The following is a 27,574-nucleotide window of genomic DNA, read 5'->3' as shown; positions in this document are numbered from 1 at the left end:
GATCTGGAAATTGCCAATCCGCTTGGCACATCACGTAAAATTCACAAACTTTGTGCTATATATTGGGTCCTCGCCAATGTGCCACCAAAATACCGATCAGCATTACACGCTATACAGCTAGGTATGGATATGCAGCTGTACTTGCTCCATTGCTGTGTGATATTCATACTCTGGAACAAGATGGTGTTTTCATTGAAAGAGTTGGTCAGAATGTCAAAGGCACAATCTGGTGTGTTTCTGCCGACAATCTGGGCGCTCATGGATTCGGTGGCTTTGTGGAGTCATTTAGAGCAGGCTATGTTTGCAGATTCTGTCTGGCCACAAGTGAACAGTTTCAAACAACTGAAGTCAGAGAGGGAGAGTTTTCTCAGAGAACCAAAGTCAAAACCTGCATCATGTACAAACTGCACATGACACTTCGAGCAGCCATTTTGGTGTTAAAGGTGGCTGTGTCTTACGTGAATCCCTGAATTACTTTCATACAATCACAGGGTTTCCTCCAGATATACTTCACGATCTTCTGGAAGGTATGGTTCCCGTGGAGCTTTCTCTCTGTGTTAAAGAGATGATTCGGCGAAAGTACTTCACTTTAGAGTATTTGAACCAAAAGATTGCATCATTCCCGTATCAGCACGCTGATAAAGTGGATAGACCTCACCCAATTCCCCAAACATTTGTTTCTCAAGGAACAATAGGAGGCAATGGGCATGAAAATGCCACTCTGCTCCGACTGCTTCCATTACTTGTAGGCAGTGTAGTACCAGCGGGTGATGCAGCATGGGCAGTTTTGATGGAGCTGAAAGAGGTGCTAGAGTTAGCATTGTGCCCATCATCATATACTGATGAAACCTTAGACTATTTTCAGTGCAAAATCAGTGATCATAGACAGGTACTATTAGAGGTTTTCCCTGCAGTTAGACTCCGTCCAAAACATCACTTTGTGGAGCATTATCCAGCTCTAGTTAAGTGCTTTGGACCCCTGCTGCATGTTTGGACCATGCAATTTGAGGCCAAGCACCGCTTTTTCAAAAGAGTGGTGCATGACACTCAAAACTTCAAAAATATCTTGAAGACGATGGCAATCAGACACCAACACATGATGGCATATCATCTTGCTTCACCATCATATTTCAAGCCAAAAACCCAGGCATCCAGGGTTGACTCTGTTCTGGTTTCATCTCTACCAGCAGTAGCTCAGGTACACATTAGAGGACACACAGTTAGTGAAACAATCTACCAGACATCAAAGGTAACCATTGATGGCACATGTTTCTCTCCGTCAGAGTCAGTGGTGGACTGTCTAAATTTAGCCAAATAGAACAGATCTACCTTGTGAATAACAAGGTTTCTTTTCTGTGTCGAGACTATGACTCCTGGTATATAGAACATCTTAGGTCCTATGAGCTGTCAACCACACAACCACATCTGTCCATCTACCTACAGTCTGGTCTCAACGATACAGTCCCACTCTCAACATACAAGATCGATGGTCTGCTGCTGCTGCTGACTCCCAAGCGATTCATTAAAGTGAAACGGAAGGTGAATAGTTATTTTATTAATCAATTATTGTGTCTTTATTCACTCGTTGTGTAATTGACCAGTTCATATTCTGTATAAGTTCATATTCTGTAATATGTTAATAATGACGCTTTCTGTGTTGTGTTTATGACTCCTCCTTAGGTCCTTGAGCTGTCTGTCTGTCGACCGGACCATATCTGTCCACTGTCCATCTACCTGCAGTCTGGTCTCAACGATACAGCCCCACTCTCAGCATACAAGATCGATGGTCTGCTGCTGCTGCTGACTCCCAAGCGATTCATTAAAGTGAAACGGAAGGTGAATAGTTATTTTATTAATCAATTATTGTGTCTTTATTCACTCGTTGTGTAATTGACCAGTTCATATTCTGTATACGTTCATATTCTGTATATGTTAATAATGACGCTTTCTGTGTTGTGTTTATGACTCCTCCTTAGGTCCTTGAGCTGTCTGTCTGTCGACCGGACCACATCTGTCCACTGTCCATCTACCTCAGGGCTGTACAGTGCGATATATATGTTGCACGTGCTACACTGACGTCAGTCTGTGCGATGAATGGATTGACTTCAGTAGCACTGGTGCGATGGCCCGTGTGGCAAAAAAAGAAAAAGAAAGAAGTGACGTATTAAGTTGAATGGGCCACGGCGACATAGAATGCTTAATAAAAGTTCCTGAAGTACTGGCCAACCCGTGGACATATAGAATGTTTAATAAAAGTTCCCGCAGTACTCGCCAACCCGCGGAAATATAGAATGTTGAATAAAAGTCCTGCGGTACTAGCCATCAGTCAAGGAAGCACTCGCAAACAGATAACGTTAAACACAGCAGAAGATGGAAAACAGACAGACTGACCAACGGGGAACTGCATGTCTGCATCCAACCCTAGTACAACCCTCGAGTCTAAGGCAAGGACACATTTAAATCACAGAGGTGTATGTTCGTCTATTGGAACTGTATACAGTGGTTAGCTTCTAGTTAGCGTTTTAGCTATAGCTGCTTGCTAGCTAATGTTAGCGGTTAGCCCCGTGTGCGCGTGTGCTCAAAGCAGCCAGCCCCATGTTAGCTAGGTGTATCTGTTATGACTATAGTGTCTATAATGTTTCCAAAAACGCACCGGACTACGACGTAAGGTTAGACATTTTATTTCATGCTCAAAAGCCCCTGGCTTGCACATCGCAGTCACGAGAGGGGCTAGCTGTGCACAACAGCACACCAACCCAACTGACGTTACCACAACACTTGACGGTACTTCACAGGCACAGCACTGTCGTAAGGCCACCGTGCCATCTTAAAGGCACAGTGAACACCATTGTGATGCCACTCAGATGCATACACAACATTGACGCGGCTTGACAACCGAGGTTCAAAGTTAACTTGATTGATTGATTGAAAACTTTATTAACAGATTGCAGAATGGGTACAATACAGGCTCAATACACACAATTGTTAAGGGGATGCAGACCAGAGAAAGACTTTTGTCTTGTTTACATCAGGGTCCCCCATTTTCAATTCATCATAACATATGACATACACGACATACAGATAGACAGTACTGCTACATCTATACATTTCACATCTATCTATACACTTCACAACATACTTCGTTTTTTTGGGCAAATAAAGAAAGAATTTGTCTGAAAGCATTTCTTGTTAAAGTTTGGATTTTGTGTGCCCTGTATGCAAGATTCATGTCCCTTGCCAGTCACATACCTATTTAAGTAATGAACTGCACTACTTGTGGTTGTTTTTAGAGATTTTAGAGACGTTTTATACTCGTGCTACAAGATTTTGGCCTGTGCTACAAAACTATCAACCTCTGTAGCACCAGTGCTATGTGCAAAAAAAGTTAACGTACAGCCCTGATCTACCTGCAGTCTGGTCTCAACGATACAGTCCCACTCTCAGCATACAAGATCGATGGTCTGCTGCTGCTGCTGACTCCCAAGCGATTCATTCAAGTTTCCATAGCACAATGGCAGCTGCCTCCCCACAAGCCATGATCCTTCGTGTTGTTGAGACAGACCGGGCTAGAAAATTAAAACTCAGTTCACGACCAGCCTCTGTTGATGCACTGATCAAGATTATAAAAGAACAGTTGGAAATAGACCTTGACTTCAGTTTGCTGTATGAAGATCCAGACTTTGATGGGAAATTTACTTCCCTTGATGACATTACGGAATTGCCACAAAAAGCTGTTGTGCACATTTCACTTTCGCTCGACTCCAGCTCTCTCGCATCTACTGATATACTTTCAGATATGTCATCTCCAGAATGTCTAAGCAGATGGCCTCCAGGTCCTTTTCCATTTCCTACCTTTGCATTCAAGTCAAGTCAAGTCAAGAGTTTTAATTGTCACGGCATACAGGTATACAATGAAATGCGGGTGGTCTTGCCCGCAACGATGTGCAATACAGTGGTACATATAATAGAATCAAAAGAAGAAACAACATTGTGCAGTAACAGGTAGCAGGTAACATGGAGTGACATCTCGGTATCTGTACATAGTTATTTACAGAGCATGTGTGACATGCTAGTTAGCTTTGGTAGTGCAATACACTGTTCCTGTTATTCTAATTTAAAGTGTCCTTTCCTTTGGCCATAAGTGTGCGTGTGTGCGACATGAGTGTGTGCCCGCTCATGTTAAAGTGTTAAGTGGCTGCTCGTGTGTGAGCGTGCACAGTGTGCGTGTCGTGTGTGTGTTCATGTGTGCTTGTGTGTGGACAGTTCAATGTTCTGAGCACTCAATGTTCATTGTTCATGGCTCTGATGGCCTGGGGGAAGAAGCTGAGCCTAAGCCGCTCTGTCCTAGTAGCTGGGGTTCGCAGGCGTCTGCCTGACCTCAGCAGCTGAAACAGGCTGTTATTGGGGTGGTGAGGGTCTTTCATTATCCTGCAGGCTCTGGATTTGCACCTCTTGTTGTATAGAACCTGCAGGGGGGGTAGTGCAATACCCGTGGTACACTCGGCTGAGCGCACCACTTTCTGTAGGGCCTTCTTGTCCTGTGCCGTGCTGTTTCCATACCAGGCAGTGATGTTTCCGGTCAGGATGCTCTCTACAGCTCCTGAGTAGAAGGACTGGAGTATCTTCCCCGATACTCTGAACTTCCTTAACTGTCTCAGGTGGTAGAGACGCTGTTTCGCCTTCTTTACTACTGTGTCTATGTGTGTTGACCATGTCAGGTCCTCTGAGATGTGGACCCCCAGGTACTTGAAGCTGCTCACCCTGTCCACGGTAGCCCCGTTTATCATCAGTGGTGTGTGTGTCTCCTGCTGTCCTCTCCTATAATCCACGATCAGTTCCTTGGTTTTGCCAATGTTCAGGAGCAGGCTGTTGTCCTGGCACCAGCGTTCCAGTACCTCAACCTCCTCCCGGTAGGCCTTCTCGTCGTTGTCCGAGATCAGCCCCACCACCACAGTGTCATCTGCGAACTTCACTATGGAGTTGGAGCTGAACTTGGCCACACAGTCATGTGTGTAGAGTGAGTACAGCAGGGGGCTCAGAACACAGCCCTGGGGGGACCCGATGCTCAGGGTGATGGTGTTGGAGGTCTGACCCCCCACCCTGACCGCCTGGGGTCTTTCGCTCAGAAAGTCCAGTACCCAGGCGCTCAGGGCGGAGCTCAGACCTAGCTCGATCAGCTTGTCCACCAGTCTGGTGGGGACTATGGTGTTGAACGCTGAGCTGTAGTCAATGAACAACAGTCTCACATAGCCCCCCTTCTGACGGTCAAGGTGCGAGAGGGTGCTGTGCAGTACCTGGGAGACCGCGTCGTCGGTGGACCTGTTTGTCCTGTATGCAAATTGCATAGGGTCCATATCACTGGGGAGGGAGGCACAAATGTGGTCCTTGACCAGCCTCTCGAAACATTTCATGACCACAGAGGTGAGTGCCACCGGTCTGTAGTCATTTGGACATGCTGGGGAGGGTTTCTTCGGCACAGGGATGATGGTAGACATCTTGAAGCAGGCAGGGACCACTGACTCCGCCAGTGATTGATTAAATATGGCGGTGAACACAGGGGCCAGCTGGTTGGCACAGGTCTTGAGTATACGTCCTGTTATGCCATCTGGGCCAGCAGCCTTCCTGGTGTTCACCTGCATAAATGCTCTTCTCACACTGTGTTCCGACAACGAGAGAGCGTCCCCCCCCCCCCTCGCGGTTGCCCCCCCCCCTCCACAACAGCCGGCGCGCCAGTGACGTCACTAGCCGGAGAGCCAGCAGCGCCACTGTCTACACCAAACCGAGCGTAGAAGGTGTTGAGCTTGTCCGCGAGGGAGGCGTCGTCGCTCCCCATTGAGGGGGCGCTGACTTTATAGTCAGTTATTGTCTTCAGTCCCTGCCATAATCCTCTTGTGTCGTTTTGTGCCATTTGTGTCTCCAGTTTGTCAGCATATGTCCTCTTAGCAAGTTTGACAGCTTTGCGTAGAGTATAGACTGAAGCCTTATACTCCTCCATGTTTCCTGACTCTCTACCCAGGTTGTAGGCGGTGGTACGAGAGTTCAGAGCTGCTCTAATAGTGTTATCCACCCACGGTTTCTGGTTTGGGAAAATCCGCACCGTTTTCCTGAGGACAATACCATCAGCTATTGTTGTTATGTAGCACACCACTATGTCTGCTAGTTCACTGACGTCACTGGCGCTTCCTATGAACATATCCCAATCCGTGTCTGCAAGCACGTCCTTGAGCGTGGCCTCTGATTCGTCGGTCCACTTCTTTGTCTCACGTGACACGACGGCGTCACGTGATCTCTGTTGATATGCCGGAAATAGCAAGATGGAGTCATGATCGCTCGAGCTTGTTCGATGTTCGATGTTGAGCTGAAACTTAGAGACGGAAACACCGAATTTGAGAAGAACAAGAGACACCTTAAGTTGACAAGAGACCTAAAGCACGACATCTTAGAAAAGCTTGCATCTACAATGTATGCTTTCAAGGCTTATCTAAGTGATAAAGAGATAGCAGTGGCTTCTGCGGCTCTTGTCGCCAAACATCCCTGCTTGAAGGAAGCAGGATCTGAGACCGGCTGCAATGGATGGAAGAACAGCATCAAATTCAAGATGGGCAATTTCAAGCTTAGACGGGCATGATGTGAGGAGGTCACTGTAAATGCTGGAAAAAGAGGTAGAAGCAATCCTGATGGCGAACCTTCACATTCCAACATTAAAAGACCCAAGCGAGCAGAAGTAAACTTCCTACCCAACTATCCCCAAGGAGAGGATTCCTTGAGGCTTGAGCAGTTGAGGCAGACAATTGCTGAAGTCAAGAAGACTGAGAAGAACCTGCCCCTCATTAGAAAGCTGATGCAGACCACATTTGCCCTGCGCCGACAGACCATAGTGAAGTCCAGCCCACCAGTGAACGAGCTCATGGACCTCTGGCCTGCTCTCAAAATGGAGTCTGAGGTAATATAGATCAGCTCTCTCTTTCCTGTGTTAACATTTGGCACATTCTGTGTGTTTTAAAGTGAAACTTGTGATTCTTAAGCCTGGTTTATATACTCTAGCGGCGCATCTGCGTGTGTGTTCTGTGCGTCCCCGCGAGCTAGTCATCAGCGACCGATTCCGCAAAGCATGTAATGACATGGTTGACCAGAAATCCCGCAGTCATGCTCTGAAGCCCAAACCAAACAAAGTAAGAGATCCACCAAGTTGAAGTGACTAATTGATGTTGATATACTATATTGTCCTGCTGTTTTTAAATATAGGTGTATGCAGAGTTCCAGCTGATTACCAACCAGAACCTGCCCAACACATTCTACGCTGAGCTTGACCGCCATCTTCCTCGACTGATGACATTATTCAGACAGAAGGCGTCCAAAACTGGGAACACAGCAGATGCTTTGGCTCACGTTTTTTAAAATCCACGATGAACAGGTGAATAGATTATTATACATGTCATAGGTCGAACCTCTGTAACATTGAACAGGTTCAATGATTCAAATGAGCTTTTGAATTTTACAATTAGTCCACCATTGTGTTTGCCATTTTTCTGATTGCATTAAAGATGTGAACATGTTATTTGTGGACATATCTGATTGGACTGTTTAAAATCCGCTTTGTTCAGTAAACATTTCCATATAATACAATTCTTTTTTTCTTCTTAATCTTACATCTTAATAGGAAATCCATGACGTCCACACCAGGCGTACCACTGTTCTCCATGCCCTGCCTGTGTATCTGCATGAGGAAGTCTCTGGGTTTTTCAAAACCTGCACAGTGAGTCCGAGTGAAAATAATTTACAGTACAACTGTATATTAAGTGAACAGTTAATCAAAATGCTAAGTATCAGTCTTCCTTCCTTCCAGGTCTCCCTTGTGAAAGAGATATTTGATCTCGACGGGACTAACCTGGTTAAATAAAAATAACCTTCTCACCAAAAAAATTGTTCTAACTCAAATATGAACAACTTACAAACACAACTCTATATACTTAGCTTTGTGCTGCACTTTGTAGAAACCATGGATTTATTTGTGATTATTATGTCTCTTTCATTCCTTCAGGACACGCCTGATGAGCCAGAGCTTCAGGGTGTTGCAGTGGCCCTCCTTACTGTCATCAGTGACCATGACACAAGTCCAGTTCACTACCAGCCTGTGACAATCTCTGCTGTCATTGAAAGTCACATCATGATCAGCCTCCCCAGATTTGGTGATTCCTTCCTGGTAATGTTTGGACTAATCTATGCACTACACCTCAGCTACCCCAAGGGACTTACCAACACTTTTGAATTCATTCAGAAGATTTTACTAGGTCTAGAAGCTGGTAAACTGTCGCCCAGGTTGCAGACTCTCAAGAATGACTTGATGATGCATTAATTTTTTTTTCTTTCTGTTTCTGATTTTTCAATGGATTTTCTCCCCGTCCCAATTAGTCGTTGTGCCAATTCCCCCCCCCCTCCCCTACCTGGTGCTGTATGCATGTTCTCCTACGAGTCTGTATAAGGGCGTCCCGAGTCGATCGCACGCTTCCCCCGAGACGTGCGCCGACAGCCAGTGACGTCTTTTCACTTGGCAGCGAGGGCTCTCATTGGTGAAGTGTAACGCGTGGGAGGGCACGCTATCTCCACCAAGTCCTGCCCCGCTTAGCAAGCGCCGAGACCTGACCTGTAGGCGTCGCTGTCCACAACGCCAGATTCCCACCCGCCAGCTTCCCCACCCCCTAATACTGCCAAATTGTATTAGTGTGAACGGCCAGCCAAGCTGGTGACAACACCGGGAGCTGGATTCGAACACGCGAATCCAGTGTCTCCAGCGTTGGTGACGAACGCAATCTCCGCTACGCCACCTGACCGCTCTTGCATTAAACGTTTGAAGGTATTATTTTGACATGACAAGGAAATGAATACCTCACCCCACATCCTTCTTTCAGATGAGTTTCTATTCCTTACTGTCATCAGTGACCATGACACAAGTCCAGTTCACTACCAGCCTGTGACAATCTCTATTGTCATTGAAAGTCATATCATGATCAGCCTCCCCAGATTTGGTGATTCCTTCCTGTAATGTTTGGACTAATCCACTACCCCAACGCACTTACCAACACCTCAAAAGTGTGTCTATAGAAACTCATCTGAAATGTCTTGTCATGTCAAAATAATACCTTCAAAAGTTGCTGTACTACTTTGCAGATGTTCAGCCAATAGGTCCAAACTACTCAATGTACCTTGTTCTTTTTTTTATGTAATATGTTTACATTTGAGAGTTTTACAGTTAGAATTTTCTTAACCGTCTATAGCATTATTGTAATTTCATCCAAGTAAGTTTTAGAGTTGAAAGAGTTTATCAGAATCTCAAAGGCAACATCCAAGTCCCAAACGTTTGTTTCTCGAGGAACAATAGGAGGCAATGGGCATAAATGCCACTCTGCTTTGACTGCTTCCATTGCTTGTAGGCAGTGGTAGAGTTAGTGTTCTCAGTACAGAGTACAAGGCGATATACCAGGAGTCATAAACACAACACAGAAAGCGTCATTATTAACATATACAGAATATGAACTTATACAGAATATGAACTGGTCAATTACACAACGAGTGAATAAAGACACAATAATTGATTAATAAAATAACTATTCACCATTAGCTGGACTCAGTTCCGTTTCACTTTAATTAATCGCTTGGGAGTCAGCAGCAGCAGACCATCGATCTTGTATGCTGAGAGTGGGACTGTATCGTTGAGACCTTGTAGGCAGTAGTATAGTTAGTGTACTGTATAGTGTTCTCAGTACAGAGTACTGTGTTCTCAGTACAGAGTACTGTAGTGTTCTATAGTTATCATTCTGCAAACATAGCCTGCTCTAAATGACAGATGGTGCCTCTGACATTCTGACTAACTCTTTCAATGAAAACACCATCTTGTTCCATGATATAGAACATCATGGAGCAAGTACAGCTGCATTTCCATACCTATATGTAGGTATGTGCACTATTAACAGTATTGCCAGCTGTATAGCGTGTAATGTGGATTGGTATTTTGGTTCCACATTGGCAGGACCCAATATACAGCACAAAGTTTGTGAATTTTACATGTGCCAAGCGGATTGACAATTTTCAGATAATCTATACATTTTATTCTGTACTGTACATAGATACACTGTGTTATCCCAACGGTCACAATAGTTGCCGTCAACATGTTTGTTCATTCTATGACCACACTATACAAATTTGAGTAATTCAGCCAGGATGTAAACAGCTCTGGTCATGTGCACTGCACATATTGAGACCCTTTATTATTTCAATATTTGCTGGAAATACATTGATACATCATTCAGTAACATTTTCAGAGCCTTATAACAAACATTATTACACTATTGTGACCAGTGGGATTAAATGTGTAATATACATTACATTTTATGTACATGTTATAACATGCATGTATTTATTTTCTATATATATTTTCTATATATATTTTCAGATAATCTATACATTTTATTCTGTACTGTACATAGATACACTGTGTTATCCCAATGGTCACAATAGTTGCCGTCAACATGTTTGCTCATTCTATGACCACACTATACAAATTTGAGTAATTCAGCCAGGATGTAAACAGCTCTGGTCATGTGCACTGCACATATTGAGACCCTTTATTATTTCAATATTTGCTGGAAATACATTGATACATCATTCAGTAACATTTTCAGAGCCTTATAACAAACATTATTACACTATTGTGACCAGTGGGATTAAATGTGTAATATACATTACATTTTATGTACATGTTATAACATGCATGTATTTATTTTCTATATATATTTTCTATATATATTTTCAGATAATCTATACATTTTAGTCTGTACTGTACATAGATACACTGTGTTATCCCAACGGGCACAATAGTTGCCATCAACATGTTTGCTCATTCTATGACCACACTATACAAATTTGAGTAATTCAGCCAGGATGTAAACAGCTCTGGTCATGTGCACTGCACATATTGAGACCCTTTATTATTTCAATATTTGCTGGAAATACATTGATACATCATTCAGTAACATTTTCAGAGCCTTATAACAAACATTATTACACTATTGTGACCAGTGGGATTAAATGTGTAATATACATTACATTTTATGTACATGTTATAACATGCATGTATTTATTTTCTATATATATTTTCTATATATATTTTCAGATAATCTATACATTTTATTCTGTACTGTACAGATACACTGTGTTATCCCAACTGTCACAATAGTTGCCATCAACATGTTTGAACATTGAACATATTTGAATTGCCTTAACTGAGAACTGTAAGTCACAGTAACTGAATATATTTGAGTTGCCTCCACTTGAGAACCTTAAGTCACAGTAACTGAACATATTTGAATTGCCTTAACTGAGGACTGTAAGTCACAGTAACTGAATATATTTGAGTTGCCTCCACTTGAGAACCTTAAGTCACAGTAACTGAACATATTTGAATTGCCTTAACTGAGAACTGTAAGTCACAGTAACTGACCATATTTGATTTGACTTAACTGAGAATTGTAAGTCTTAGCCAACTGAAAACATTTGAGTTTATCAACTTAAAAAATTTGAGGCAGGGGGTTGACAAAAAAATTTTAAGTTCTGGAAACTTATTGGGTTTTACAGTGCCTAGGGACGGCATTGGGTTTCGGTTTCTATTACACTGAAACGGAGTTTCGACAGGGACGGCATTGGCACGCGCCAGCAGACGGCAGGGGAGGCAGTCCGTCTTTCCCGCACAGAGCTGAGCTGAGCAAGATGGCGGCAGCATGTCAAACAAGAGCTAAACTTTTCTGCACACACTGTCGCATTTGGACAATTAACACTATAGGGACCAGCCACGAGTTAACTCGTGTTTCGGTGCCATGAGTTAACTCGTGGCAAGTTGTTATTGTTTTATTCCATATTAATAACGCTATTAACGTCCCCGATCGACTTGCAGGACCTACCCGCATATTTTATTTTCGAAACATGCAATAGTGGCCAGATCCACTTAGGGGCGCCATCGCTCCACTGCAGTATCATTGAGGGCGATTGAAAAAATAAATTTTTACTGTCTGTGGGCGTTTCATATGAGCCTCGGTCCCAGCCGAACATACTCCATCTTTGATCCCGTTACCGAACGCAGATTTCAGCCTGGAATAATGGGATTTATGATCAACCAATGGACATATCGATCTACCAGATTCCGATGACTAATGACGAAATGCTGCCGGCGATCACATGGGCTGACGGTAGGATACTATTCCCCCAAATTACAGCTGGATTGGACATTGTTTTAAAACGCAACGTGATTGATCAGTGAAAATGGCTACGTGAACGCACACTGTATTGCTAATCAATAATAGTAATCGGCGTCCCCCGCCGCCCCCATTTCATCCATAGATGCTCTGTAATAGTCCGGATGCTCCGCAGTTTGTTTTATTTCATTTGTATATATACAGCAGAAATGGCGTTTGATATAACGTGACTAGCCTTTAGCCTATTATCTAGCTCCCCAGAAAAAAGACTAGGCGAAAACTGCGATAAACCTTATATTCACGGCGCTATAAAATGACAACCGATGGATTTTTATTTTCTTTAAGCCATTATGAAGGCACGGTTTATGCACTCAAGTGACAATGAGAATGGACAGATAGCAATACTATAAAGTATATATATAGCTGTTAGAAAGTACATCGGTTTGTTGACAACACCCGGTCCTCTGGCCTATAAATCGGCGCGGGACGCTGGTCGTCAATGTGTTAAAGGACTCTGTTAGGATTTAAGCAAAACCCTCGCCACGAGTCGACTCGCCAGTGACTTCATCCAGCACAACGAGAGACAGAGGCACTTCTTAGGGAATGTAATATAAAACGGGGTGAGTGAGTGTTGACATTTTTTAATCCTAATGCAACTGGCTCACGTTGATACCTGGATGGTGCCGGCTAACTAGCTACCGTTAGCTCACGTTGATACCTGGATGGTGCCGGCTAACTAGCTACCGTTAGCTCACGTTGATACCTGGATGGTGCCGGCTAACTAGCTACCGTTAGCTCACGTTGATACCTGGATGGTGCCGGCTAACTAGCTACCGTTAGCTCACGTTGATACCTGGATGGTGCCGGCTAACTAGCTACCGTTAGCTCACGTTTATACCTGGATGGTGCCGGCTAACAGTAACTAGCTACCGTTAGCTCACGTTGATACCTGGATGGTGCCGGCTAACTAGCTACCGTTAGCTCACGTTGATACCTGGATGGTGCCGGCAGTGGCTACCGTTCTGTGATTTGTTTACTTCGAGGTTGAAGAAAGTGCACTTTCAGGTTGAAAGAACGGCCCTAATCTCAACGTGTTTCAATATAAGCGAGCGTTATGTATGGTGATAACGAGTATATTGTTAGCTCCGCCTCCGCCTCCGAAAATGAGAGTCATACCGTCATATACTGTATACCGGGGTATTATGTCAGCAAGGTATGACGGTATGAAAAAAATTCATACTAACACAATTGGCAGTGTTAGGGGTGGGAAGCTGGTGGGTGGGGCTCGGACGTTGTGGACAGCGACTCCTACAGGTCGGTTGGTGCGCCTGCGCAGCAGAATCAGGAAGCAACGAGAGTGGCATGTCCCTCCCACACAGACCCTCGCCGCTGAGAGATCGCGCTGTGCAGGTGAAAAGATGCGACGGCTGCCTCCTCGTGTACCGGAGGGGACACGTGATGCAAGGCTTCGTCCACATTGCAGCCGGCCAGTGGGAGGCATGGCCTAACAGCGTTCGAGACAGGGGAGGGTAGAATTGGACAATACGAAATTGGGATGGGAGAAAAATTGAAAATGGGAGAAAAAGTTAATCAAAAAAATAAAAAATATTGAAAAATAACAACGTTTATGTTTTCGTTCACTGAGGAACTACACTCACTTTGGCGCATTCTTGTTCATTTCATAACATTTTCATACGATTTGTTTTGAAAATATTGAGGCCAACATGGCATTTCACTATTTCGAAAGCCTTTCTGGTGATTCTAAGGCGAGATATGAGTCAAAGAAGCTCCCCCTGATTGACTGGTGTTGTGGTCGTGGTAGCTACATGCTAAGCTAACGTTAATTACATCATATCGAACCGATAGGAGCTTATCTTATCTAATCTTACGTGGTGGTACCACGTGTGCCACTACCCGATCAAACATCCACGTAAGATTAGATAAAATAAGCTCCTATCGGTTCGATATGATATAATTAACGTTAGCTCAGCATGTAGCTATTTGTCTAGGTTAACGTAGCTAACGTTAGCTGCCAGCCACTTTTTCACAGAATGTACCAGGCGGGACAGTTTCCCCCCACGCTGCAGTTGCGTAGCAACAACAGACAGGAAGTTGACTTCGAGAATACGGGTGGACCGTGCGGGAAACTAAAGTGACTAAAGTCAGACTACACCTCCCTATAAAGTGTCACTCACTAAAGAGGGTATCGCTTTGACTCACGGGTTGATTTCAATAGGAAAATGTCTGAAAGGCATACTGTTGGTTATTGTTACATCATTAATGAGGTTGAATTGACCACAGGGGTGTGGAGGAGTTCACCAGGTGAACCCTGTGATGAACCCACAGTACACACTCACATGGAGCCCATGCTGCCAGTGTGCAATATGCCTAGTAAGATAAATCAAATCATAAATCAAATCAAATTTATTTGTAAGGCCCGACAACACACGTTAATGTCCCCATGGGCCGGACACATCTTCTTTAAACAAGTCAAGAAGAAACATCACAATAAGTCAAGAAACAAAACAAGAACACCATAAGGTCCAACAAATTTAAAATAAATGCAAAATAAATGAATGCAATGCAAACACTCCCAGACTCCCACGCGAAGGTAAGGAAAAACTCACTAAAACCTAGCAATAGGAAAAAATGCACCACAGGCAATGTGGAGGAGAGAAACCTTAGAAGGGCCAATTCAAGGGGGGATCTCTCTTCTTAGATGTCGGTGATAGTAGTGTTCAGTGATGTACCTGAACGCGTTCAATGAACGATCGCTCATGAACGCGTTCGTATTTTGGGCGAACGTGAACTGAACGTACTGTATATCCGCTAAATGAACGTAATTGAGAACGCGTTCATTCTCAGCGCTGTATAACGGCGTTCAAACGCGCGTTCATTCTAGGGCTGACCTTCGATTTTTTTTTTTTCATCTTATGTTGTGGGACTTGTACAGCACTTTGGTAAACTTTGTTGTTTTTAAATGTGCTCTATAAATAAAGTGGATTGGATTAATGAATTAAGTAGCCCCTTTCGTGACTGTGACGCAGCCAACACGGCTGTGTGATTTAATTCAAGGTGGATCGCTGTTGTCGTTTGAACAACTTCAGATTTCATGGGAACTACCAATCCCCCAAATCAAGAATGTTTAAGATGAATGAAGTAAGATTTTTATTATTTGAAATATGGCCTGTGTAGACTAAACTATGCACAGAATTATGTCAGTCTACAAGGTCCGGATTCTACATGGTCCGGCAATGTAGACCTTGTAGACTCCACTACAGACCAATTATCAGTGAATGTTCATGCATTTTTAAGAAGGGCTACTTCCACAAAAAAACAAAGAACTCACCAAAACATCTCAGTAGCACCTTATCTAAATGTTCTATTTCATATATGGAGATTCATATTTATTTATGTATTGCATGCATTTCTACATTTTATTTCCTATTTTGTTTATTCATCCCAGTATCTTTCTTTCTTATGTGTGGAATTCTACAAGGCATTTACATTCACATTTACATTTAGTCATTTAGCTGATGCTTTTATCCAAAGCGACTTACAAGTTCTGTACGACAGGTCATCAGGAAGGATTGTATTGGAATATTTAAGTGTAGCTGTTGAAATAAAGATTAACACGGAAACAAATGGACGTTCGTTGGGTTTAATTTGGGCAGCCACACAAGGCTGGACACACACTGACAGACAGCAAAAGCAAGATGCCAACATGTGTATAGACAGATGGAGTTTCAGAGCTTATATAGCATTCTCCAACAGTGTGTGTGTGTGTGAGTGTGACTTCAGGAAATGAAAGTGTGTGTGTGTGTGTGTTATGCTTACACGTGCATGTGTGTGCTTGTGTATGTATGTGCGTGTGTGCACGGCTATGTGTGAAGTGGGGTGTTGCATTGTTTTGCAGCATCGCTTGACCTGTGAACTTGAGACAGTTGACATGTCGTAAAACACTTGTAGTCAGTTAGTTTCATAGAGGAAGTCCCTGTTTGTCAGAGATCGCAGAAGGGTCAATTGTCGTGCACATGCATGTGTGTGCATGTGTGTGCGTGTCTATGTGTGTGTGTTTTCAGGAAGTGAAGGTGGCCCAATGTGAAAGCTATGAACTTGACAGTTGGAGGGTCGTAAAAACACTTATAGTCAGCGGGTTTCGTAGAATGCTTCTGCTTGGCAGAGATTGTAAAAAGGTCAAGTCTGCCTTGTGTTGTAATTAGGGGTGCACCGATATATCGGTCGGGTATCGGTATCGGCCGATAAGTGCCTTGTTGACTGCTATCGGCCTATCGGCCGATAAGCTCAAATGTGCCGATAGCAGTCGCCGATAACCAACCATCCATTTGTGTAGCGTCAAAAGGCAAAAAAAAAATATTCACTCGCGACCTACCTGCACAACGCCCGCCGTCCCCCCCACACACACACAAGCTACTGCATCAAAGTTACTATTTATGATTAACAAGGCATTCGTTTTGTGGCATTAACGTTATATAGTTAGTGTTACACGGACAATAACATCAGCATATTATTATTACCCATAGCAGCAAGGCATTACTCCGAGTCCGTTCATAGCCGGGAGGCAGAAGACTAACGTTACTGGTGAAAATGTGATTTACGTTGGAATACTCCTTTGCCAACTTGCTGTACTTTGCTTGCAGGTCTGCAGCCATTATTACTGGATTAAGAATAGCCCCAACTTTAGCCAACGTAACGTTATGGCTAAACCTTTAACATTAGTTAACCCTAGCTTTCGGTTAGCTGTTCAATGTTAATAACACAACCAAGCGAATCCATCAGAGCTCCCCATCAACACCGCTCTGTCGGGAGGATGGCATTTAAGAAAGTATCTGCTGTTAAAATGACACAAACATTCGTTTTGTGGCATTAACGTTATTATAGTTAGTTACACGTTCAATTACATCAGCATAGTATTTACCCGAAGATAGCAAGCAAGCCGTGCATAGCTCGGTTACATTCCGTTGCTCATTCCGTACCCAACTACACATTCTGCAATCTGTTAATAAAGTTTTCAACCAGACAAATGTATAGAAAGGCTTTGTTTTATTATAAAATTTGTTGCAGTAAAATCATTGTGTCTCGTTTGGCCATCCTGTGGAGCGCGCTGGTCGGCGGGCACTGCCGGGCAGCTAACGTATTAGCTTGTTGTGGTTCTAAGTTTGACTCGCATTCTCGCAAGCAGATCAATGGCGGCATGCCCCGAAGTAGAAAAATGAATAAACGCTTGGTGGTAAGCAGGAGGTGGGTGCTAGCGGTGTGGCGTAATTGGCCGAATCGACTGTCAATCAAAATGGTTCCATTGCATTGGTTGAAAGCTCTGGTTGAGAGAATAGTATCCCGCTGCAGGCCGCCAGAATGGTTCCATTGCATTGGTTGAAAGCTCTGGTTGAGAAAATAGTATCCCTCTGCAGGCCGCCAGACGATACTGGGAGAGGGATCAGTGATACCATAAACATATTTCTTGATGTTTCCTTTTTTAAGTAAGTAAAGAGGCCTACAAATACAAACACACATACAAATATACAGTAGTTTCATTAAAAAAATTAAAAAAAAATTAAAAAAAAATTAAAAAAAAATTAAAAAAAAAATTAAAAAAAATTAAAAATACTTATTTTTTGCCACAATTATCGGTATCGGTATCGGTATCGGCCGATTGTGTTAGTTGAACAATCGGTATCGGTATCGGTGGCCAATTTTCATATCGGTGCACCCCTAGTTGTAATGTGAGTCCACAGAAGGGTCAATTGTCTCCTTTGTGTCGCAATGTGAGTCTCGTGTCATCAGTTTGAAACTCTTGGGACATATATCAGGCCTTTGGAAACAAAGGTGATTATGTGTTTAACATGTGAATATAAAACAGACCTTGGTCGCAGACAGGCCTGCTACGTTGTACAATGGGGTTATCATGGGCATATCAATAAGATAAACACAGGATGTCATGACGGCAGACAGTGTTAGTTGTGTCCAAGGGCAATGTCTTCTTAGGTGTGTATAGCAAGCATATTAATTGATATTCGATCACAATTATTCTATTACAGGATACAACTCTATCAGCTGAGTAACAATATTCATCAAAGTGTTGCGTGTTACAGTGTAGGTTAGTTTATTAGGACAAGTGCATGACAGTAAGGTTAGTTAGGGTTAGTTTTTTTTTTTTTTTAGATAATGGTTGAAGAAGTGCATCTTTAGTCTACGGCGAAAGATTGGACAGGATTCGGCTGTCCTAACTGGGGTGGGTAATTCATTCCACCATTGTGGGGCAAGGACTGAGAATAGGCGTGTAGGTGGTGTATATGTGTTTGAGGATGATATCCTTCAAACAGGCAATAGTGATGATATAATTTGGGCAGTGCTGAGCTGGGTTCCTTTCCTCCAGTGTATTTGTCCCCCGGCCCCACCCAATGGCCCCATGCACACACACACACACACCGAAGTAAAAAAAGAAAATTAAAAAAAAAATTGAAAAAAAAAACATATATATATATTTTTTTAAACTTCGATTTTTTTTTTAATGTTCGAAGCTTGTGCCATCGAACGAAGCTTCGAAGCTTCGAAGTATTTAAGACAGCCCTACTGTTATTATTATCATACAAACCGGAAATGGATCGCCTCAATCCCCATCACATAACTGGGATCTGTTTGCTCCAGTAGCATCGCCCAACGCTAAGAGGAAGCTGCCGTGAGTTTCAGCGTTTTTGTTTATTATTAACCATACAAACTGCTCTGATCTATATATATACCCATACTATGAAGCATTTAACGAGGATCACGGAATTATAAACGACCCCCCCCCCCCCCCGTTCACCCGCGCATGATCAGTCATAACGTTTAGGTTGACATTTTTAATATAGCGTCGATCGGTATCAAACGGCATTTGATAATCTAATATGCATTTATGCCTATATCTCACGTTCTACTGCAGAAAACGATAAAAACATATTTATACTCTAGAGTCTAGACGGTATTTTCATATGAATGTGTGAATGAAAAAGTAAAACGTTCCTACATCCTGAACGATAGATAATCGATGTTGAATGGGCCATAGTAATGTCAATTTAGCAATACAATTTAAAAAGTTATAGCCCTGCAAAGAAGGTAAACATCTCCATAGACTTACAGTGCTGGCAGTGATCAAAGATTGATGGATATAAGCGTGGCAGTTAATGTGTTAAGGGGATGCAGACCAGAGAAAGACTTTCGTCTTGTTTACATCAGGGTCCCCCATTTTCAATTCATCATAACATATATGACATACATGACATACCAGATTTGCAAATACAGTACTGTTTGTGATACAAAAAGAGTCCATAAAAGAGAGTATATACATTTGACGTAGAAACTGTACATTGGAGGAGGTTGGGTATGGTGGGGTGGGGTTGGGGGGGTGACTGTACATTGGAGGGGGGGGGGGGGGGGGGGCGGTTGGGTAGGAGGGGTGACACCCTTTACAATTCAAACTATTTGATAAACTTCTACTTTCAGCCCGGAAATGCATTCTGATAAACTGGATTAAGGATAAGCCTCCATTTTTACAAATGTGGTATAGAGAGATCTCCGGTGTGCTACCCCATGAAAGACACTGTGCAATGCATAGAGGCAACGACGCTTCCTTTCAGGAGGTGTGGGCCCCACTATTAAGACTATTTTCCTGCTGAAATTTCTCGGATCCTTCTAAAGGCCCAGTGCCCCATTGTATGGACAGACCTAGGATAGGAAAAAATAAATATATGTCTACATGTGAATGGGCTTGAGGCAAGTGCAATACTGTACAGTGCCTGTCTTGGTTTGCTTTCCTTTTTGCTTGTTTTCCTTTGCTTATGGTGTGGATGATGGCATAGAGATGAACTGGAGGACCCGCCCCCCCCCCCCCCCCCCCCCCCTTGTCCCAATGTGTGTTTTTGTAATGTAAGTAACTGTACGTGAAAAATCTATTAAAAAAAAAAAAAATTAGTTCATTTTTTAAACCATGAACTTTAGTTCATTTTTTTTTATTATGAACTGAACTAGTTCATTTTAAAAATTGTGAACTGTGAACTGAACTAGTTCATGTAGAAAGTGAACTTTCCCAACACTGGTAGTATTGCAGACGGACAGTTGGTAAGCATGCACTCATAGGCGGCACGTGGGCTTTGGGGGTGGGAAGGCTCTAAAGGGAACGGCCCCCGCGCGCAGCGCGAAAAATTAGACCTTTTATTTTTGGTTGCACGCAAACTGTCCAGGTTCTGATTTCATATACACACACACACTACTAGGCTATACTACAGCGACCCCCACTCATTTATATATAGTGCAAATTAAGTGTTCAAATGAAGGCATCCAATAATATATTAACCATTGTCTTACCTTAATGCAGATAAATGCGACGTTTAGTCTTGGTGAGAAAGACCGTGTTCACAACTTGAATCACAAGTTGCAATGAAGTGAACGTTTTTCGTAATTTAGATCTCATCATGCTTTGAAAACAATGTACATACAGTAGCTCTAAAAAGTTTCCACAATTTGATGAACTCTGACTCATCATGTCCTCTTAGAGCAAGCCCTTGTTTGCCAAGATAAAACAACATACAGCCTCAGCCCTCAGGTGATCGGTAGTTATGCCCAGGGCCAGCCCGGTGCAGCTTCTAAATTACTTTATTTAACCTGAGCCTATGCGTGATTGGTTACTGCCTGTACCTGGAATGTTAAACGCTGCCACCGATTGACACCTTCGTCGGTGACACCTCGGCCAGCCGGCTGCAGCACAAGACACACACAATAGCCAGCAGCCTGCGCATATATTATATACATTTCAAGATTCCGAGCATAATATTCTGGGTAGGCATAGCCCCCCTTAGCCTTATATACCCGCCGCCTATGCATGCACTCATGTGTGTAGTGAAACACAGATGAGTGCATGCAATAGCAACTGAACATTTAGAAACATTTAAGATAGAGCTGATAGCGACAGGATATTGTGGGGAGTGTGCAGTAGGCCTCGTAGGATACTGTGGGCACAGTGTGCAACATGCCTAGTAGGATACTGTGGGCACAGTGTGCAACATGCCTAGTACTGTAGGATACTGTGGGCACAGTGTGCAACATGCCTAGTACTGTAGGATACTGTGGGCACAGTGTGCAACATGCCTAGTACTGTAGGATACTGTGGGCACAGTGTGCAACATGCCTAGTACTGTAGGATACTGTGGGCACAGTGTGCAACATGCCTAGTACTGTAGGATACTGTGGGCACAGTGTGCAACATGCCTAGTACTGTAGGATACTGTGGGCACAGTGTGCAACATGCCTAGTACTGTAGGATACTGTGGGCACAGTGTGCAACATGCCTAGTACTGTAGGATACTGTGGGCACAGTGTGCAACATGCCTAGTACTGTAGGATACTGTGGGCACAGTGTGCAATATGCCTAGTACTGTAGGATACTGTGGGCACAGTGTGCAACATGCCTAGTACTGTAGGATACTGTGGGCACAGTGTGCAACATGCCTAGTACTGTAGGATACTGTGGGCACAGTGTGCAATATGCCTAGTACTGTAGGATACTGTGGGCACAGTGTGCAATATGCCTAGTACTGTAGGATACTGTGGGCACAGTGTGCAATATGCCTAGTACTGTAGGATACTGTGGGCACAGTGTGCAATATGCCTAGTACTGTAGGATACTGTGGGCAGCGTTAACAGTTAAAAACTAAAGTAACACACACACAGTCTCACACACACACACACACACACACACACGCACACACACACACACACGCACTAAGGAAAGAGAGGGCAGGTAGCCTGTAAATACATATGACAAAGCTAGATGGCCAACGTGGGGTTGTGCATGGCGTGGGCTAGACTGCCAGGTTAGCTTCAGCCTTATTATGACTCACGCCTTATCAACAACACTAAGAACAACACGCATTGCGTGAGTATGTGTCTATCATGATCATCAACATGCCAACTACCGCCACTGGAAAAAAGAACAAACTGTGCTCACAATCAAGAAGTATTTCTCCAAACACAATAGCATTTACAAAGTGTCCCAACTAAAGCTGTATTATGCAGAAGGACCTAAAAGCAACGCATATAGTCTATACAGTGTTTGTTAATTAAAGACCTTGTTCGAGTTCGCTTTAAAAATATATATATATATAATAATTAAGCTACCGGCGTCCCCTCTCTCAAATCAAGGAAACCCCCAACTATTTCCAATGCTTTAGTTCGGGGCTCCCCGGGGAAGAGAAAGAGGGAGAAAAGAATGGAAGAGGAGAGGGAGAGGAGAGGCAACACTCGGTCACTCGGTCATTAGTTGTAACTTCCTGTCTGCCTTGCTATATTTCTCCCCTCTCTTATCTATCCTTCCCTAGTTCCCTTACAACATCAGTACATCACCCCTGCTGCCCACATCAGTACCTCACCCCTGCTGCCCACATTCTCCCAAAGAACTCTGTATCCCCGTAGCTGACCCGTCAAGCCCAGAGATGAATTAGACCAGTCGCCGCCCTTACCTTCTGCCCTGGCTCCCTCCGCAGGCTCCGCTCCGCTCCGTGTGTGTGTGCGTGTGTGCGTGTGTCAAAGAGTTGTAAATGGTGCGCGCGTGTGTGCGGGACGCACGTCCTCGGGGGTCTCACGTCCGAGCAGCAAACTAGCGGCTAATATGTCTCTCCTCCTCCCTTCACTGCACTCTCTACTCTCTACTCTGACTCCACTCCCTCCGTCTCTTCCTCCTCCCTGACCAAGCGCCTCCCTTTCTATCTCCCGCTCCATTCTGTTCTCATGACAGAGACTGTGTGGAGGGGAGGCACGCGGAGGTAGGCTTGGCATCTGGACAGAGAGTGTGTGGAGGGGAGACGGAGGTAGGCTTGGCATCTGGACAGATCGCACGCGCTCTCGCTCTCAACCTAAACAGTGATGTTGGGCGGGACTAGCGCAGTCTGTCTCTCTCTCTGTCTCTCTGTCTCTCTGTCTCTCTGTCTCTGTCTCTGTCTCTGTCTCTCTCTCTCTCTCGCTCTCTCACTCTCTCTCTCTCTCTCCCTCTCACTCTTATATTTCAGTCAAAATCGAAGTCTCTTATAACTTTTTCTTTGATCTCGTTTGGGTCTGTATCCACCTGTGTTCGCCTCTGTTCAGTCTGCTCTTTGTGTGAAGACTCTCTGTCCTGAGAAAAGTATGTCTTAAAACAATGAAACCGCTTTTTAGATGCGACCAGCATCTCTATATATCACTCTGTCTGTCGGTAGGTTGGTTGGTCCACAAAAATGTCCCCACCCTCTAGATTGATTGATTGATTGATTGAAAAGTTTATTAACAGATTGCAGAATGGGTACAGTACAGTACATCTCAATACATACAATTGTTAAGGGGATGCAGACCAGAGAAAGACTTTCGTCTTGTTTACATCAGGGTCCCCCATTTTCAATTCATCATAAAATTCGGTCAAAGGTGTCACCTATGGAGGCTGGAATTGGGCATGGAGGTCAAGTAAGTGTTTGCACAAAGGTTGCAGCTATTGCGAATTCGTGCTTGTTCGATACAGACACACACACATACATACATACTAACTGGACATAATACTTGCATATCTACAAAACCCCACAAAAAAGTTAATTAATCATACAAACTATTTACTGTACTAGAAAATCAACCAAGCAATCTATTATAGTCAACTTTTAATAGATTGGAAGAACAAAATGTTCATATGCAGGCTGCACTCCTGATGAACAAGAACAAATCTAGAAACATAAAACAAGATGAACAAGAACTCCTGCTCACGAATCTAGAAATATTAAACAAGGTGAACAACAACTCCTGCTCACAAATCTAGAAACATTAAACAAGATGAACAATAACTCCTGCTCACAAATTTAGAAACATTAAACAAGATGAACAATAACTCCTGCTCACACATAGAAACATTAAACAACACAAACATTAATTCCTGCTCACAAATCTAGAAACATTAAACAAGGTGAACAACAACTCCTGCTCACAAATCTAGAAACATTAAACATGAACAAGAACTCCTGCTCACAAATCTAGAAACATTAAACATGAACAAGAACTCCTGCTCACAAATCTAGAAACATTAAACATGAACAAGAACTGCTCACAAATCTAGAAACATTAAAAAAAATATGCTCACACAATTTAGCACATACACTCAGTCAGCACTCAATACAAGTGTGACGGATCGTATTGGTCTGCGTTGTGTTGTTGTTAAAATCTGATGTCCCGAGGGGGAGTCGAACAGGGGAGCTCCCACGCCGCGGGCGACGACATAGGCTGCTGCACTAAGAAGTGAATCCACTCCTATGTACCGTACCTATGCGTCTATTAACCCTGTTATGAGGAAGTGAGTTTAACTTACCAGCCCGTAATGCCACAGTCACTTGTCAACACCCCTGTTTCTGTGACTGTGGATATACTCACAGGCTTCCCCGTTACACAAGCAACAATAGATACACACAAGCAATTACTTTGTCACAATGTGCTAATCATGTGTATTGCACTATTAATGTGCATGAGAGAGAGAGAGAGAGAGAGAGAGAGAGAGAGAGAGAGAGAGAGAGAGAGAGAGAGAGAGATACATCATCCAGAGGGGTTTGTATTGTAAAGTAGTCACAGTCCACTCAGCATATGGATTATCCATACATTCAGTACTGTATATGGATTAGGGGTGAAAACAGATGACTGTGTCTCTATAAAAAAAATATTGTATGGTTGCTCAAGTAGCACACCGCGTACTGTGCTGCATCGCAACACGGCCGTCCCGGGCCCGGCGACCTTTGCCGAATGTCTTCCCCCGTCTATCTCCCATTCTTCCTCTCTCTCTCTACCGGACTGCCCGGTAATAAAAAGCCAATAAAAACCTACCAAAAAAAAAATATATATTTTTATATACTATCAGAAACTATTAATCACAATTATTTGTCTTTTATGCCATAGATATAGAACATTACTAAATGGCTATGCATAATAATATGGCTTCTTACGAGAAACGAACAACAATACTATTATCTACTGGTGGAGAAATGTAATGGCAATGAGTGTACAAAGAGTATTTCATTGTGACGCTGCAATATTTCTTTTCTAACAGCATTTAAAAATTTTCAAAACTGCTTATGACAGACCTGCTATCAAAAGGGCTTGTTGAGTGAACCCTGCACCACCAGTAACCAGGCCAGGCCGTTATTTCATCATTTATTTTCTTTGTTGTCAAAACCCTGCCCTTATAAACCTATGCAAAAAGTAATTATTCAGCCAATCTCTTAATGACATCAATACTGTGCTGTCAGAACAGTATTATGTTTGTAGGTGAAGTATAACCTACCCTCATTTACAATTTAATTTATAATGGCATGCCTTTGGGAGTCTGGAAAACCTTTGTTGCACATGCATGGGCTTGAAAAGTAATTCAGAGTGTGACAAGGCTGGCCATACCTTGTGCACTGAAAGGCCATGTCCAGTTACTGTTCTAATGTTTGAAATTACTGTAGCACTGAATTATTGTGACACATGAATAATGAAATGTAGACAAACCAGACATAGCCCACAAACTTGCTCAAACTATTCACAATAACATTTACAATAAAAACATGAGTATGAAGGAGCCCCATGACGGAGTCTCTTCTTCACACAGATGTTGTTCTATTTACATTTACATTTAGTCATTTAGCTGACGCTTTTATCCAAAGCGATTTACAAGTTCTGTACGACAAGTTAGCTGTTGGGCATATTTCTTTGCTTATTTCTCAGTTGCCTACTGTTGATTTAAAAGCATATTTTTAAAATGTCCCAATGTTATCAGGAAGTCAACATTCATAGCATTGTAGTTTATTCCACAATTCCGGAACACAAATTCTAAAAGTCTTTCAGAGTTCGGAATTGACCCGAGGAACATGTCAATCCATGCCATGTCATGCCAGTCCTGATAGTGGGTTTTATAAGCTCCTACATTGAAGTCTATTAGTGAGGTAATGTAAGTTGGTAATTTGTTTAGGAGTGCTTTGTAAATAAACATACCAATGATGATCTCGTCTCTCAGAGAGAGAGGGCCAGCAAACTTTTCATAGAGTAAAATGTGTTATGGTTTGACACCGACCCCAAACGCTAACGACACAGAGAGAGTAGTTTCAGAGTTAGCCAAAAACTAGGGCTTGTTTATTTCACAGAATAGCAGCGAGAACTTGGTTGAAAAACAGACACAGACTGGGATACAAGCATTTGAGGAATGTTGCTGCTCTGCAGCTTCTCCCGGGAAGGTCTCGTCTGAGGAATCTGACAGTGACGTCAGAGCCGCTCTGCAGAATCCTCCCGGCAGTACTCCGAGGTGGTAGCGGAACAGGGAGAGAGAGAGAGCGGGTTAGCTCAGAGTACAGTTGGGAACAGACAGGTGACAGGTGAAGTGACTTGTCCCAACAGATAATCCAAGTGACTGAATCTTCTGTGTAATTACACACTGTGAGCAATGTCCCAAACAACAATCCAAGTGATAGAATCTTCGGTGTGAATACACACAGTGAGCGATGTCCCAATAATAATCCAAGTGATAATATCTTCGGTGTGAATACACACAGTGAGCAAAGTTCAAACAATAATTAATCCCAATGAACAATCCAAAAACAGGCAAAGGGTGAGAGACAGACTGAACAAAAAGCAGGATCTCTTCAGTGTTTACACACACGAAAAATGATAGGGTCAAAAGACTGTCTTGCAAAAACTCACCCAAGCGCTGTACGTAAAGAGAGCAGATCAAACAGGGTGAGCGCTTCGTAACGGAGAACGGGTTGTCCAAACGGAATACTCCTTGAGAGTCCTGGGAGGCAAAGCACAGAGAACAGCAGGCAACGGAAGGAACGGCAAATGCAGAGAATATATCAAAACGATCCAACAACACTTGATGGGGAATCAGGGTATATATAATCAAAAGGAATGCTTAATGACAAGCTGTGACAGCTGCGGGATGAGATTGACAAGCGTGTGGTTGGGGAAGCACCAATCAAACGGCGTCTACAGGAAGAAGCGTGTGAAGAGGAGAATGCAATTAATTAACTGAAAACTTAAAGGAACAGAGCGAGTAGGTGAGCAGCGGACAAAAACCTCACAAAATGATGGGTACTGTAGGTTTCACCAGTAATACATCTAAGAGCAGAGTGATAAATACCATGATCTAAGGGCTTAAGGGTGGTAACAGCAGCATGTCTATATATTACATCACCATAATCCAGGATAGAGAGTAATACAGTTTCAACAAGAATTTTTCTACTAAATATGGGAAGGCTGGTTCTATTTCTATAAAGAAAGACATTCGTCCACAGCTTTTT

At 43.2% G+C, this 27,574-nt stretch overlaps 1 protein-coding gene across 3 annotated transcripts in view; it reads right to left on the bottom strand.

The window, feature by feature from the left end:
* The window catches only part of atp8b5a (ATPase phospholipid transporting 8B5a), a 190,888-nt gene extending 167,973 nt beyond the window's left edge, over window positions 1–22,915 (bottom strand). For all 3 annotated transcript variants that reach the window (XR_014619436.1, XM_084309315.1, XM_084309316.1), the window contains exon 1: window positions 22,760–22,915. The gene's annotated coding sequence lies outside the window, so the exon portion shown is untranslated. The remainder of the gene's footprint in view (window positions 1–22,759) is intronic.
* Window positions 22,916–27,574: the final 4,659 nt, after the last annotated feature.

The sequence above is a fragment of the Notolepis coatsorum genome (genome assembly GCF_963971535.1).
Source record: "Notolepis coatsorum genome assembly, chromosome: 2".
In the NCBI taxonomy this organism is placed as follows: Eukaryota; Metazoa; Chordata; class Actinopteri; order Aulopiformes; family Paralepididae; genus Notolepis; species Notolepis coatsorum.
This window is presented reverse-complemented; position numbering and strand designations above follow the sequence as displayed.